General features: G+C 37.8%; 1 protein-coding gene across 2 annotated transcripts in view; it reads right to left on the bottom strand.

Moving 5' to 3' along the window:
- Positions 1 to 16,731, bottom strand: part of TTC17 (tetratricopeptide repeat domain 17) — a 151,815-nt gene that overhangs the window by 64,846 nt on the left and 70,238 nt on the right. The window lies entirely within an intron of this gene.

Here is a 16,731-nt window from a genome sequence, read left to right as displayed (position 1 = left end):
CTAAACAGATTTTCAGAGTAAACTAAGTTCTCAGGAACTCCTACCATGACTAAGGTTAAAGAAATCTCCTATCTTCTCATATAAATCCTGTTTACAAAGGTCCTAGAAGAATATTTATTTTCTAACTGGAGTTGGGTAACCACTTACTTGTTAAAAAGAATTATTCTCTTCTTTTTTTAAGAATTCTTCTCTTCTGAATCTCATAAGTTGGTAGGAAATTCCTGGTTGGGTTAGGAATCCTTTAGGGTTAGTTATAAGAAAGGAATGCCACAAAATTGAGAGGACTCAGAACTTTGTAAGAGCCAAGCAACTAATTTCATATTTATTTCTCTAGTAGGATATGTATCTTTTAGGAAAAATAGTAATATAAATTGTGAAGTGAATAAAAGTGTATCTTTCAGTTGTGCACCATTGTTATGCAAGATTGCTTTAAATTATTACCAGGAAACTTTAACTGTGGGTGGCATGTGGGGCCTGGTACTACACAGAGAAATAGGTATACGTGAAGCAGTAAGAAACCTCACTGGGAAAAGATTCCTTTATGATTTCCACCTCCACGGGCTGTGACAAAGTCTTGTAGACCTTGTTCTAAGAGGAGTTAAATTCTATCCTGGGTAACACTCTCTTCACACATGGTGGGGGAATGTGATTTGCCCAAGAGTTCAGAGGTGCATTGGTTTCTATAGACCTGTACTCCCGGCCTTCTCTTAGAGAAGAAAAAAGAGAACCACCAATAAATCTGGCCTCTTTGTCTTGCCACGTGGCCATCACTTAAGTGACTAAAGCACAGGGAGCGAAGTCAGCACCAGTTGAGACACAGACACCATGACATGGAGACTGTGGAAGACATGACTCCAGTGATGGAATTCAAGCTCTCCACAGCTGTAACTTCCTCCAGAAATGTGAAAGATCAGGCTAGATGTCTAAACAAGGGAATTTAAACATTTACTGGAAGTTTTACTAGGAAAGATTTTCCCATGTAGAAACAATATTGAGAAAGAAAGAAAATTAACTGCCATAGCTGCTGTTGAATATTTTGTTATTATTGTTATTGTTATTGTTAAATTTAAATCTCTTACTTCAGCCTAGGGAAATTTGTTTCAAGCAAGAATGTTGGGGAAACAAATCCAATAGATTCTCACACTTACTGATTTACCCATAAATGTCAGTTTTTCAATGAGGGTCAACAAGGACATTTGTAACCTTCATTAAAAACAGAGCAGACAGGAGAAAATACAGGCTATCTATTAGATGTGTCATCTTCTAGTGGACACAAATGAGATAATTCCTTTTCTATTCCCCCTCCTATTGTGTGGGAGCTGCAGACCTCAAAAGAAGATCTATATCTATATATGTATGTTGAGTGGGGGTCTGGTATAAAGCATTCTGGATAAACAGTGGGTGGGTATGAGTTAATTACCCTCTATTACTAGGTATTTTCAGTAGTTCAAACCTGAAATGCCATTAGCTAATTTGCAGTTTAAGTACATTCTATGGGCTAAATATTGGGAGGATGGTGTGGAATGCATAGTGGGCCATGGTATGAAGATGAAAAAAAGGATTGGTCCCTGCTCTCAATGAGCTAGAGAAGTCCTGTAGGAGTAGTGTCTTGTACACAAGTAACTGTAATGGCAAGTCACAGGAGCTGAAGGAGAGGCGCAGGTGGCATGACTGGTTATGCATTACTTATAATTAAGGGATCAGTAAGGCATATAGCAGAAGTGGGCCTTGAAGGATGGGCAAGATTAGAATTTTTGTGTGGGGGGAGGGCAGGAGGGAGGGTTATGGGGAAGAGCTACTGAAAACAATATAAGCCGACACAAGGAACCAGGAAAGCAGGGTGTATGTGGTAAAGAAAACAAGTATTCCACAATAGCATCATCATATGTCATGGTTTGGTATAATTTCCATTGACTTTGCAAAAGACAGAATGATATTAAAGTCCTTATGTGGTCAGTGAGCTTAAATTAAGCATGTCTATTCGCATCAACCACATATTCTTGCAGTGAGTTGGCTTCATTCAATTCTTAATACCTAAAATAAGCCTATAAACAGAGGGTTGGGATGAGGCAACAGGGGAGGGCTTAGATTTCCTAGCTACTCACAACCTCTGGAGTTTATATTTACCTCTCCTTTCTCTTGCTGCAAGTGATTGGTCACCTGCTGATGTCAAGGAAAAAAATCTGGTAGAAAAATCAATAGATTTAACTCTGCTCCCCCTCCTCAAACTATAAATGGAGGCCCAGAGATATGCATAATGGGGAAGGGACCTTCCATCAGAAGCATTTACTGCCATTAGGCTTGCGCTTTTTCCTAAATGCAATTTCCTAATGCAAGGCCAAGGCTAATAAAACGTCAAAGGCTACTTGGTCTTTTTTACTCCTCAGACTAAGTGGATTATAAGAACAGTATCTTTAAATGAGAACACAAGAGCCTAGTTATTCCATGATTGTTAAGGACTTGAGCCCAGTAATATCTCATAGGACTTAGACATGAGGACAAAGAGGGTTAGGCATTGTCCTTTACACTGGTTTGGGTAATAAGTATGATATTTAAACAAAGGTTAACAAAAAAGGCCACTGAAGTCCCTCTACCACAGAACGTTTTGAGCAAGGCCTTGTGGCTTTCAGTAAGAAAGTTCCCTAGCTGCCTGATATCAGACCCACTTTAGGGGTCTGGGATTAAGACAGGAACTTTGATTTGAGTATATCTACCTAAATCTAAGTACATATTATCAGTGCACTAAATCAAGTGAGAAGCATAGAAAAATAAATGATAGTATCATACTGTTTCCTTTTGCTTTATATCACCAAAGTTGCCTGGAGGCATTCACCTCAGTGGCCACTTTTCACGTAATAAATAACATGGTTTCTTGCTCTCTCCCAGTTTTTAACATTTATGGTACTTAGGCAGTGTACGGTGAGGGAGGTGGTGAATTGTTTTGTTCACGTTAGGTTTTCCTCTAGCTGTATTTCACATCATCAAGGGAAATTGGCTATATGACTACAGGTATACCAGGACTCAGAAGACTTGATCAACCCCACATACCCTATCAGCTGCTACTGACCTCTAGTTCCTTCTCCTGAAATTTGATATGCTTGTTTTATTATTTTTTAAAATAATTATCATTTTAGATATTTGTGATTTGACTGGGTTATTAAGTAATGCCTGACAGCTAAAGCAGTTTAAACTGCTTTCAGAGTGGCAAATTTTGAATGGCAAATTTAGATTTGTTGTTATATCAATAAAAATAAACTAAATGAGAAGAGAAATCCGAAGCTGTGTTCATTTCAACAGCTATGAAATATGATTTAAATTTCTCCTGTATTTTCAAGATCCTAACTAAATAAACTTTGGTGGTTAAGAAAAAGTAACAGACTACTGAGATTTTCTTGGTCAAAGATCACAATAGTTTAGTATGAAATAAATCCGACTATTGAAACAACCAACACTGAAAGAAAAAAGGGGGGGAACCCAAAACCAGCATATACACGGACACACAGATACATGCCAGGTATCCTCAGTCATATGTATTTTAAATCTCACCAATGCTCTTTTCTATTGATTATCAGGCTCAACTGCTTTATTTCCATCAGCCCATGGAACTGAGTTAAAAAAAAAAATCATTCAATGATTAAATTTGTGAAGGGGTTGAAATACTTGGTGCTCACTGTTTTTTGTTTTTCTTTAATAAATGTATTTATTTTACTTATTTATTTTTGGCTAAGTTGGGTCTTCATTGCTGCGTGCGGGTTTTTAGTTGCGGCAAGCAGGGGCTACTCTTTCGTTGAGGTGCGCGGGCTTCTCACCGCGGTGGCTTCTCTTGTTGCAGAGCATGGGCTCTAGGGGTGTGGGCTTCAGTAATTGTGGCACACGGGCTCAGTAGTTGTGGATCACTGGCTCTAGAGCGCAGGCTCAGTAGTTGTGGTGCATAGGCTTATTTGCTCTGGGGCATGTGGGATCGTCCTGGACCTGGGATCGAACCCGTGTCCCCTGCATTGGCAGGCGGATTCTTAACCACTGCACCACCAGGGAAGCCCCTATTTTTTTGGTTTGTTTTCTGTTTATTTTGGCTGCACCTTGCAGCTTGTGGGATTTTAGATCCCTGACCAGGGACTGAAGCTGGGCCCACGGCAGTGAAAGCACCGCGTTCTAACCACTGGACTGCCAGGGAACTGCTGGTACTCACTGTTTCAAACAAGAACTCCAAAACTGGGAATTCATTTCAACTAGTTGGTTTGCAGTGCACGTAAAGAATTTTCTGAGGCATAGGTCACTTAAAAAAGAGCCCACTCTAATGTAGCATGGATTTGTGTGTGTGTGTGTGTGTGTGTGTGTGTGTGAGAGAGAGAGAGAGAGAGAGAGAGAGAGAGAGAGAGAGAAAGAGACCGAGAGAGAGGGAGAGAGAGAGAGAGAGAGGGAGAGAGGGAGAGAGGGAGAGAGGGAGGGAGGGAGGGAGGGAGGGAGGGAGGGAGGGAGGGAGGGAGGGAGGAGGGAGGGAGGAGGGAGGGAGGGAGGGAGGGAGGGAGGGAGGGAGAGTTCTGCCAATTAGAATAATCTTTTTGAATGGGAAGGAGTCATGCAAATGCTTGCTATATGAGATAGCAAAGCTTAACATCACAAACTGAAATATCTCCAAAAACATCTGCAACAATGAATGGAAACTGAAGATGTAAAAAGATAGCATCCAATGAACTTGCCTAACTTACTACACACAAAGTATTTATAACTAGAAGTTAGCCCCCTTCAGTTCCTATCAGGAGACAGGTACTACTGCAGTGACAAACCATATTAAAAATATCTTGCTCAATAATTAGTGGGGGCTAGATAAAACAGACCCCATCTTGCTCATCCTTCATTTTTCTTGCTGGTGTGTACAATCACTGTGACCTCAGTGATGTGAATGCAGGAAACCACAGTAAGTTCCTGACGCAGAATGGCGCCTATACACAAAGAAAGATGTCTCAGTATAACTTTCCAACCCTATCTGTAGGTAAGTGTTCACAAAATATGATTAACGATGCCTTCCAGTGGGTGTCCCCGCACTACATACAGAGCATAAAGGAAGCAGAACCATGATCTTAATTTACAAACTCAAAAGTGTAACTCACTTCCTACTGGAGACTCAAGATAGTAACCCTAACACTGGCAAAGACCATTCGCACACCTGAAGTGTTAAGCTCTGTAACTCAGATTATAAATTTGCAACTTCTTCTTTTTAAGGTAATGAACAAAAGAATTCCATAACTGAGTAACAAGCTGCAGTGCTAACCTCCTAGCTGACTTCAAGAAGTGCTACTCAAATATCTAGAGTGACTGCTTAGTTGCTGCCCTTGGACACAGTCCTCTTGGAACATCACAACCAAGCTGCAGTGACTCAGTTCCAAGAGTCCCAGAGACAGAATAAAACCACTTGCTCTGTGTGTATTACATGCTGGGCCTAATAAATGCCTTCCTTCTTCACTCAGCTGCCAAAGTTTTCTACTATTTTATTCCAAACACAAATTACTTTTTCATGTTTCTAATAAGTGAATTTTTTTAAAGTCTTCCTTATTTGTGTCCTATTATATATGATCTAAAGAATGATTCCTGGTATCATTAACTATTTGCTTTAAGGTTATTTTAGTTACACAGTGACAGGATGAAACAAAAGTTATATAGTTTAGAATCTATGCCAGTAACTCTAAAAGTAATTCAACTATACATAGAGAGCTCACTTTAATATTTCTATTTTCCTAAAATTTATTCTTGTTTTAGTATAGATATTTCCCCATTTCACACAAAATACTTTTGATAAAATGAGGTCACCAAATGATTTTCTAAACTGTTAAACCCAGAACTTCCCACACTATTCATTCGTCCACTACTGTCGTGATTTTCCCATAGGTACCAGTACCATTATTTATGCAATGTTCTTCTTTAAATGGAGTCACTGTTTAATCTTACATTAATTTATGTTAAAAGGGAAAATCAGTACCACTTTTCATGAATTACAGGTTTGATGTGCTGGTTATTTATTTCTTCTAATGCCCATTAGAATAAGCCACAAATACTAAAATCAAAAAATGTTACTCTAAGTACCACCTAAAAGCTCGTGTGCCTCTGGTGATATTTGTACCCTACTTTAGGAACCAATATAGGACACGCTACTGTTGATTTCTTTTTCCTTCTCAAACTCTCTGTTCTTCTGACCTTCAAGACCCAGCTCCCTCTTGGTTCTCCCAATACCTCTCTTTACTCACTTTCACTGCCTCTGCTCCTTAAACGCTAGTATTTTCTAAGATTCCATTCTAGGACTTTTCTTCTCACCCTGAACAATCTGAGGGAACCAGTGGCATCTCTGTATGAACATGTCTATCACTGAACTTATTTTCCAGCCACACATGAAAGCACAGGTAATTTCTTTTCCATATTCCTTCTCTAAATTAATGACATTGACATGATCCAGTTATCAAAATTAGAAACCTCTCTATTCAATTCACCTTCTGAGTCCATTGTTTTCAGCCCTTCCTCTCTCATTGTATTTCTAACCTCCTCTGCCCCTCTTCACACTCATCTGACAACTGGCCTCTTACTTCACTGAGAAGTAATCAAAAGTCGCACCAACATACCTACATCTATACCTATAAACTGTACCTTCTCCTATTCAAGGACAACCTCTACACTACACTTGTGCCTTGGAGCCCATCCCCTTCTGTTTATTCAAGAGTTTTGCTTCTACAATTTTTTCTGCATCCTCAATTTCTTCCTCTTTACTGGATATTTCCTATAGGAACACACTGCAATACCTCTTATTTTTAGAACAATAAAGCCAAAACCAAATATCTTCGATCCCACATTCCCCCACAACTACAATCCCATTTTTCTGCTCCTCACTACAGCAAAACTCCTTGAAAGAGCTGCTGGCCATCTCCACTTCACCTACTTCACAAGCCATTTAATACAAACTTTTAGAAGACTGCCAACAACCTCCATGTTCAGAAATCCGATGCTTTAGTCTCTGTCCTCATCCAACTCAAGCTTAGGATATATCCACGTAGCATAAGAATAACGATATAACTGACCACTCCTTGGAACACTTTCTTCGCTTGGCTTCTGGGACAGAACACTTGCCTGGTTTCCCTACTGTCTTACTGGCTACTCCTGTAATGTTCTTCCTCTTCCCAATCACTAAATGTTGGTTGGAATGCCCTAGTAATTAATCGCTGACCTCTTTTCTTTTTATACTAATCACTGAGGTAAGTTCATCCAATTTTGTGATTTTAAAAGACAATTCGTATGTCCATGTTCACAAATTTTCATCTCTAGCCTGGGGCTCTTCCTTGACCATAATGACATTCATATATACCCAACTGCCTACCCAATACCATCACTTAAACATTTAGAAGGCAACTGAAACTTGTTTAAAACCAAACTTGTTTTTCTCCCTAAATCTGTTCCTTCCTCAGACTTTATCTCATTAAATAGCACCACTGGTTATTAAAAATCTCATTAAATAGCACCTAGTTGATTAGGTCCCATATTTAGGAGTCACCCTGACCCCTGCTTCTTTCATTTCCCATACTTCCTCTGGTAGTGTCTTATTGGTTCCACCTTCAAAAATATACCCCAAATATGATGATCACTTCTCACCTTCTCCCCTCTCACCCCACTGGTCCAAGGCAACATCATCCTTCACCTACATTTTGTGTGTGTGTGTGTGTGTGTTATGCGGGCCTCTCACTGTTGTGGCCTCTCCCGTTGCGGAGCACAGGCTCCGGACGCACAGGCCCAGCGGCCATGGCTCACGGGCCCAGCTGCTCCGCGGCATGTGGGATCTTCCCAGACCGGGGCACGAACCCGTGTCCCCTGCCTCGGCAGGCGGACTCTCAACCACTGCGCCACCAGGGAAGCCCCACCTACATTTTTGCAACAGCACCCTAACTGGTCTTCCTGCTTGTGCCATTACCTGACTACAATCTATCTTCAACAGAGCAGCCAGAAGAATCCCGTTAAAACGTAAATCAGATAATTTTCCTCTAATGCTCAAAACCTTCCAAATCATACATCTTTCTCTTAGAATAAAAGCCCAAATTATTAGAATGGTCTGTAAGGCAGTAAAGATGTGGTTCTACCCTCCTCCCGTTCGTCTCTGCTTTCATTTCCTCCAACACCACCAAACCACAGAAAAGCTCTCCTTGCATAAGCTTTTGCAACAACTATTTTCTCTGCCTGAAATGCTCTTATGCTGTATGCCTGCATGGTCCAACCCTTTACCTCCTTCAAATCTTTGCTCAAGTGTCACTTTCTCAATGGGGCCTCCCTTAACAATCCAATTTAAATATCACACCAACCCTCCTGCTCTATTTATTTTTCCCCAGAGCACTTATTTGCTAACGTACTAAATAACTTCTTTCGTATGTTTATCATCTGCTCTGTTTCTCTTTACTAGAATGGAGCTCCGTAAGACTTGGAGTTTTTTGCTTGCTTGTTTGGTTTCTAGTTCCTAGAATAGTAGACATTAGTTGAATAAATGAATGAATAAATAAGCCATACTCAGGTCCCTTTGCTTGAAAGAAAACAAATACTCTATTGCTTTAGAAGGTTATATCCACTATCAAATTTCATTTTTCTTAAATATTATTTGGCCAGGTTAACAATCTATAATGACTGGAGGACAACTGTAGAAAGATCTTAAGCAGGGGCCAACAGGCTCATTCCTCAAAAGAAAACAATTTTTTTTGCATGCTGGACAAAAAATTCATGTTAAAAACCAAGAAGTATTTATATACATATTAAATGTCCTTCGGAGGCTGAAGTGTAAAACCACTGGTTAACAAAACCTGCCTAAATGTCTTAACTTCTTATGAAAACAAAAGGTAACCATTTTGCTCATGAAACCAAAATGCTGGGAATCCCAAAAGACAAATATTACCTACTGAGTGAATATTACAAGTACGGCTACCAGATCTTCTGTGTACAATCCAATGCATTACAGCAATCTAATGATGCAAAATACAGAAGAGAGCAAAGTGACACGCTAAACTGAAACGGACCATTTTAGATGTGCTTTTAGGGTTTATTATGACTGTCCCCCATAATATAGTTCAGAGGCATGTTTTATATAGGGATGTATGTATCTCTTTTGAGGGATGATATACGAAGTGCAGTGATTATGCTACTTTCATAAAATGACTCAAGAATCTACAAATATGAATTCTTTCCGTCTTGGCAGTGGAATAGTTTATGGCTTGAGAATAAAAGAATTACGCATGAGAGCCACACTGGCCTTACAAGACAGAGGACTCAGATTTCAGTCTCTGTGCTACCAATGACTGACTCTGTGACTTGAGTAAATCATAACTTTTGCTTCTAGATTCATAAAAAAGGCACTTTCTTATTCCTTCTCTCACCGTCATATAGATGCTTATCAAAGGATTGTTTGTTAACCAAATAATTAAAGCCCTTTAAGTAAAGAAGTATAAAAATTTATACATATTACATATAGAGAGGTACATCTAGCTTTGTTGCAGGATGCACCTGCACCTACAGGATTCTGAGCCTGTAAAAAGTTAACCAGTTTTCATTCTTCCAACAAAAATAAATGGAGGTAAGCTAACTAGTAGCATATTAAAAATGCTATAAAAACTGTGTCTTTCAGACTGTATTTTCTTTCTTTCTTTTTTTTTTGCGGTACGTGGGCCTCTCACTATTGTGGCCTCTCCCGCTGCGGAGCACAGGTTCCAGATGCGCAGGCTCAGCGGCCATGGCTCACGGGACCAGCCGCTCCGCAGCACGTGGGATCCTCCCAGACCAGGGCACAAACCCGCGTCCCCTGCATTGGCAGGCGGACTCTCAACCACTGCGCCACCAGGGAAGCCCTCTTTCTTTTTTTGTAAAGCAGATATCTTCACTAATTCTCATCAAGAATGTGATAAAGCAGGTCCTTAACTGCAGGTAGAATGTGTTGGATAGTCCACAGGAGGGCAGCAAAATGCAGGATTTCTTTTCCTTCAAAATCTGAACTCCATGTAAAATTGCTTTAAGCTACAAGTTATAAATCTACAGAAATTTGGGTGGAAGAACAGACTAAAACCACAGGCAAGAAACAAGTTATAAAACGAGATAAGATTTAGGTAAATAGTACGTAGATGCTATAAATACAGAAACATTATAAAGACAACCAGGGGCTTCCCTGGTGGTGCAGTGGTTGAGAGTCCGCCTGCCGATGCAGGGGACACGGGTTCATGCTCCGGTCCGGGAGGATCCCACATGCCGCGGAGCAGCTGGGCCCGTGAGACATGGCCGCTGGGCCTGCGCGTCCGGAGCCTGTGCTCCGCAACGAGAGAGGCCACAGCAGTGAGAGGCCCGCGTACCGCAAAAAACAACAACAACAAAAACAAAAAACAAACAAAAAAAAGACAACACAGGATAATTCTTCTGCACATTGGAACAGATATTAAAGCTCATGTATGTGATTTGGAAATTCTATTTTTTTCTATGGTGGTGAAAGCTCTGAAATACACTTTATAGAGAAATGTATATAAAATTCTAACCATACCTAGTCATTAAAGTCTGAGTTCTGTATAACATTTATTCATAATTTCTAAAGACCTGGGCCAATAATTTTAAGTGGGTAGGTGTCTCAGCGGATTAAGAAAAGACCAGTGTTCAGCGATTGTGGGGCTGATGCTTAATTATACTCAGTTAATAACAATGCCATTGTTAGCAGCATACCTATACGCATGCAATGAAGTCTAACAAATATAACCTTCCGTTGGTCTTATCTTTTCTAATGTAAGAAAAGTAATACTGAGTGAAGAATACTAAAATTATGCATATCAGAGACATAATAATAGAACAATGTATATTGCTTAAGTAGTAGAAAGCATCTTTTTTAGATGTAACTTTTTAATTTTCAAATCAGTGAAACTGAAGAATGAAAGTATGTAGAAAATACTCAAGTAATAAACACTTGGAAAATCCACTATCATGAATATTACAGATTTAATATCCACGTTTTGCTTATTATAAATTATTTTCCATTTTTCATCATTAGAGAATATAATCATTATTGCTTCATGAAATCCCATTTTCTGTGACACCTTGTTATTTTCAATTTTTAAAAAGTTCTTTTTTAGTGTTGAGCACTCAAGAGACCTTACTTATACTCAAAAGCATTGTAAGTTTATTTAACAGGTTCCATTTTACTTTAAAAAAGGCCAAGTATGTTGTTATTGAAAAATGAGTTTGTTCAAGTGGCCAATTCAGTTCTATTTAAGTTGAATTGTAAAATAACAAGCCAATAAATGTGGACAAAAAGTATGTATTTAAAAACTGCCAAAATAAAATGTTTAATCAAAACTGGAAGCACTAGCTTCTCTTTCACAGTCAACTTGAGAGCTGGCAATTAAAAAATCTATTATGTTTTCCTTCCCAGCATCCTTGAAACTGTAATGCTGATATAAAAATACCTATAAAAGAAAAGAATTTATTAAGTACTATTCAAAGGAGAGAGAGAGATGATGATAAGCAGTTTCTATAAGAACAAATGCAACTAATAAATGGCAGTAAATAAGAGGATTATCTAGATTAATCAAAGTTTGGGAAAACTGTCAGATAAATGATTCTGCACTAATTGACACATTTTTAGCTATAAAGTCTTTCAAGTAAGAAAAGTTTGTGAGCATAATGATTATGTACTTCTAAGCTGAATGAATCAGTATTCAAAGCTAAATACATTACCTGTGCATATACTCCAAGAAACATAAACTAAAAAGCTGTGTGAAAAATTTCCAAGATTATATATGAAAAGCAATACTTACTGATGTTAAAAGACTACTGATAATTTTACCATTCAGTTCATACTATCCAAGACATTACACTATATTACAGTTGCTATAAAAACAGTGTCTAATGTGGATCTTTAAAGAAAATAATTTAGGGAAGATTAACAACAGTGGTCAGAAAAGTTGTTTTTAAAATGTTTTCCAAGAGTATTTAACTATTTTTGATCTTGAAAAGCTCACCTGAAAAGCTTTTAAATTGGTAGCTTCTCAAACAGGCTTTCATAAGAGAATTTTTTAGGTTGGAAAAAGGGTGTATAAGGGCAGCTTAAATCTTGTCCAAAAAAACCCAATTACAATATTAATTCCTTAAAATATCACTCAGCCATAAAAAAGGAACAAAATTGGGTCATTTGTAGAGATGTGGATGGACCTAGAGACTGTCATACAGAGTGAAGTAAGTCAGAAAGAGAAAAACAAATATCGCATATTAATGTATATATGGTGGAATCTGAAAAAATTGGTATAGACAATCTTATTTACAAAGCAGAAATAGAGACACAGACATAGAGAACAAATGTATGGATACCAAGGGGAAAAGGGGCACTGGGATGAACTGGGAGATTGGGACTGACATATATACACTATTGATACTGTGTATAAAATAGATAACTAATGAGAACCTACTGTATAGCATAGGGAACTCAACTCAATGCTCTGTGGTGACCTAAATGTGAAGGAAATCCAAAAAAGAGGGCACATATGTATATGTATAGCTCATTCACTTTGCTGTACAGCAGAAACTAACACAACACTGTAAAGCAATTATACTCCAATAAAAATTTAAAAAAGACCCTCTGGACACCAAAGGCTGGGGTGTGCTCCCTTGGTTGGCAATACTGCACGTGTACTGTCACACATCATAGCTGGGAGGAGGTAATGTTGTCCATGACTCCATGGGAAGAGGACAACCGGAGGTTCTGTATTTGTACCCCTCAAGGACTCTGCCTTGGCTGATTTTAACTAGTATCTTTTCCCTGTAATAAACTGTAACTATGAGTATTACAAAACAAATATGAATTCCTTGATTATTGGAAACAGAATCACAAGCCTTGCTTCTTGAAACCTTTCTAAAGTCATAATAAAAACTTTAGAAAGATATGTCAAACAAGATAACTTATGAAGCTTCTTTCAATATTGCAAAAATGAAAAAGTAAAGGGCAGACAGAATCATCTGAAGGTACAGAAATGCTAATCATTACTCAGAGGTTTTGTCTCCTTTTTCATCAACCGTTTAGTAGAGCTCAGAGATAACTGGAGTAAATGCAACTGTTAGGTTTTAAAATGTAAGAAGTTCATGGTTTTGACAGAGGCGTCTGCTTCTTTCAAGTTTCAGCTTTTCAAAGCTGGAACTCAGCAAAACAACCGTCAATAAATAGGATTATTATGGGTGTTGAATTTTGTCAAAAGCTTTTTCTGCATCTGTTGAATGATCATATGGTTTTTATTCTTCAATTTGTTAATATGGTGTATCACATTGATTGATTTGCATATATTGAAGAATCCTTGCCTCCCTGGGATAAATCCCACTTGATCATGGTGTATGATCCTTTTAATGTGTTGTTGGATTTTGTTTGCTAGTATTTTGTTGAGGATTTTTGCCTCTATATTCATCAGTGATTTGGTCTGTAATTTCCTTTTTTTGTAGTATCTTTGTCTGGTTTTGGTATCACGGTGATGGTAGCCTCATTGAATGAGTTTGGGAGTGTTCCTTCCTCTGCAGTTTTTTGTAAGAGTTTGAGAAGGATGGGTGTTAGGTCTTCTCTAAATGTTTGATAGAATTTACCTGTGAAGCCATCTGGTCCTGAACTTTTGTTTCTTGGAAGATTTTTAATCACAGTTTCAGTTTCAATGCTTGTGACTGGTCTGTTCATATTTTCTGTTTCTTCCTGGTTCAGTCTTGGAAGGTTGTGCTTTTCTAAGAATTTGTCCATTTCTTCCAGGTTGTCCATTTTATTGGCATAGAGTTGCTTGTATTAATCTCTCATGACTCTTTGTACTTCTGCAGTATCAGTTGTTACTTCTCCTTTTTCATATCTAATTCTATTGATCTGAGTCTTCTCCCTTTTTTTCTTGATGAGTCTGGCTAATGGTTTATCAATTTTGTTTATCTTCTCAAAGAACCAGCTTTTAGTTTTATTGTTCTTTGCTATTGTTTTCTTTGTTTCTATTTCATTTATTTCTGCTCTGATCTTTATGATTTCTTCCCTTGTGCTAACTTTGGGTTTTGTTTGTTCCTTTTTCTCTAGTTGCTTTAGGTGTAATGTTAGATTGTTTACTTGAGATTTTTCTTGTTTCTTGAGGTAGGCTTGTATTGCTATAAACTTCCCTCTTAGAACTGCTTTTGCTGTATCCCATAGGTTTTGGATTGTCATGTTTTCATTGTCATTTGTCTCTAGGTATTTTTAAATTTCCTCTTTGATTTCTTTAGTGATCTCTTGGTTATTTAGTAACATATTGTTTAGCTTCCATGTGTTTGTGTTTTTCACGTTTTTTTCCCTGTAATTCATTTCTAATCTCATAGCGTTATGGTCCGAAAAGACGCTTGATAAGATTTCAATATTCTTAAATTTACTGACGTTGGATTCTTTTCTAAGCTAATTAATTACAATGTAAAAAGGGCTAATGTTTTTTCATTAAAAAAAATTTTTTTTAAATGAGCTCTCTGAAAGAACCAAAAATGGTATTCCCTCTTCCCAAGTCAAATTATTTTCTTTTATAGTTATTGTATCAGATTCAATAATATTCTTGGGGACTTCCCTGGTGGCGCAGTGGTTAAGAGTCTGCCTGCCAATGCAGGGGACACGGGTTCTAGCCCTGGTCTGGGAAGATCCCACATGCCACAGAGCAACTAAGCATGCGAGCCACAACTACTGAAGCCCGCGTGCCTAGAGCCCGTGCTGTGCAACAAGAGAAGCCACCGTAATGAGAAGCCCACACTCTGCAACAAAGGGTAGCCCCCGCTCGCCGCAACTAGAGAAAGCCTGTGCGCAGCAATGAAGACCCAATGTGGCCAAAAATTTAAAAATTATTAAAAAAAAAAAAAAGAAGTGAGCAGGAAAAAAAAAATAGCAATTAAAAAAATATTCTTGGAATAACCTGGACTATCAGATACTACAATTTTGAGAAAGATCTGTTTCAAGTTAATAGTTCCCTGGGCTAGTTGAGATTATGTTCCAGGGGAAAAAGAGCTTAAGACAACTGAATTTCCTCTCTCAACATCAGTGAAATAAAATAACAATAAATTTCAAGAAACTAAAATACTAAGCAAAAGCATGTAAAACAAATACAAGAGAAAAGGCTTTTAGAAAAGGATCACTATATACATACAAAACCCTTCTTCCCAATAACAGAAAAGAAGAGAAGTGAGGGAGATGATAGTCAGTAAAGAAAATAAGAAATTCTATTAATATAAACAGCTCATTGAAAAAAAGTGAAATCCTGTTTATAAGGCTGTCCTTAGATATAACCTACAAAACTTTAAAGACCACAACATATTTTCTAGTATTATGTAAGAAGATAAAGATCCTTAACCTTTAGAGTCATATTCTGTATTCATTATGAATTTCTAATGGCTTACTTTTACATAACACCTACTCTGTGACAATAATCTCATTTAATCCTCCCAAAAAGTATATGAAATTTTACTGTCTTTCATTTTATAGATTAGGACACAAATTACTTTAATGGGAACAGAAAGATAGTAATGGCAAAGCCAGGGCTCAAACATGAATCTGTATGACTCTAGAACTAGCCACCCCACTATACTGCCTTGCTAAAAAAACACTGTTAGGCCTTCAGCATTCATGTACGAATTCTAGTTTAGATGCTGCTCAACAATGATCTACAACTGAGCTATAGAGTCTGAGAGATTTTTCGTTTCTTCACTAAAAAAAGGGCTCTGATATTTAAAATGACTTCCTGCCTTCCATTAAAATCCTAAGGCAGTCTGGTATAGTGAATCAGTTTGGGTGCCAAATCTAGTAATTACTGATGTCTTTTAGACAAGTCACTTAATGAAGTGTGTATCACTTTTTTTCTTCTTCTAAATACCTGAAGTGAAGGAGCTGAGCTAGTCTTCTGGTTGAATATTATAATCTAATTTGAACATTAAACACAGCATCTACTGTGTGCTCTACAAAAGCAAGGTACTGAGGATTCACATGTATATAAACTGAACCACTTATAATCCAAGTTAAACTCATTTTTTTTCTTCCAGTGAAGGTTAAATAATAATCAAATATCGTGGAACTACTATATTCAATATCCTATGATAAACCATAAATAAAAAAATATAAAAAAAGAATGTATTCCTTATATTCAATGTGCTCATACAATGTGTTCCTTTAAAAGCTAAAAATAAAATTACCATATGACCCAGCAATCCCACTACTGGGCATATACCCAGAGAAAACCATAATTCAAAAAGACACATGCACCCCAATGCTCACTGCAGCACTATTTACAATAGCCAGGTCATGGAAGCAACCTAAATGCCCATCAACAGATGAATGGATAAAGAAGATGTGGAATATATATAAAATGGAATATTACTCAGCCATAAAAAGGAACGAAATTGGGTCATTTGTAGAGACATGGATGGATCTAGAGACTGTCATACAGAGTGAAGTAAGTCAGAAAGAGAAAAACAAATATCGTATATTAACTCATATATGTGGCATCTAGAAAAATGGTACAGATGAACCAGTTTGCAGGGCAGAAATTGAGCCACAGATGTAGAGAACAAACGTATGGACACCAAGGGGGGAAAGTGACAGGGGGTGGGGTGGGGGTGAGGATGTGATGAATTGGGTGATTGGGATTGACATGTATACACTGATGTGTATAAAATTGATGACTAACAAGACCCTGCTGTATAAAAAAATAAAAATTCAAAGAAAAAGAA

Source organism: Delphinus delphis, chromosome 8 (genome assembly GCF_949987515.2).
Source record: "Delphinus delphis chromosome 8, mDelDel1.2, whole genome shotgun sequence".
Classification (NCBI taxonomy): domain Eukaryota; kingdom Metazoa; phylum Chordata; class Mammalia; order Artiodactyla; family Delphinidae; genus Delphinus; species Delphinus delphis.
This window is presented reverse-complemented; position numbering and strand designations above follow the sequence as displayed.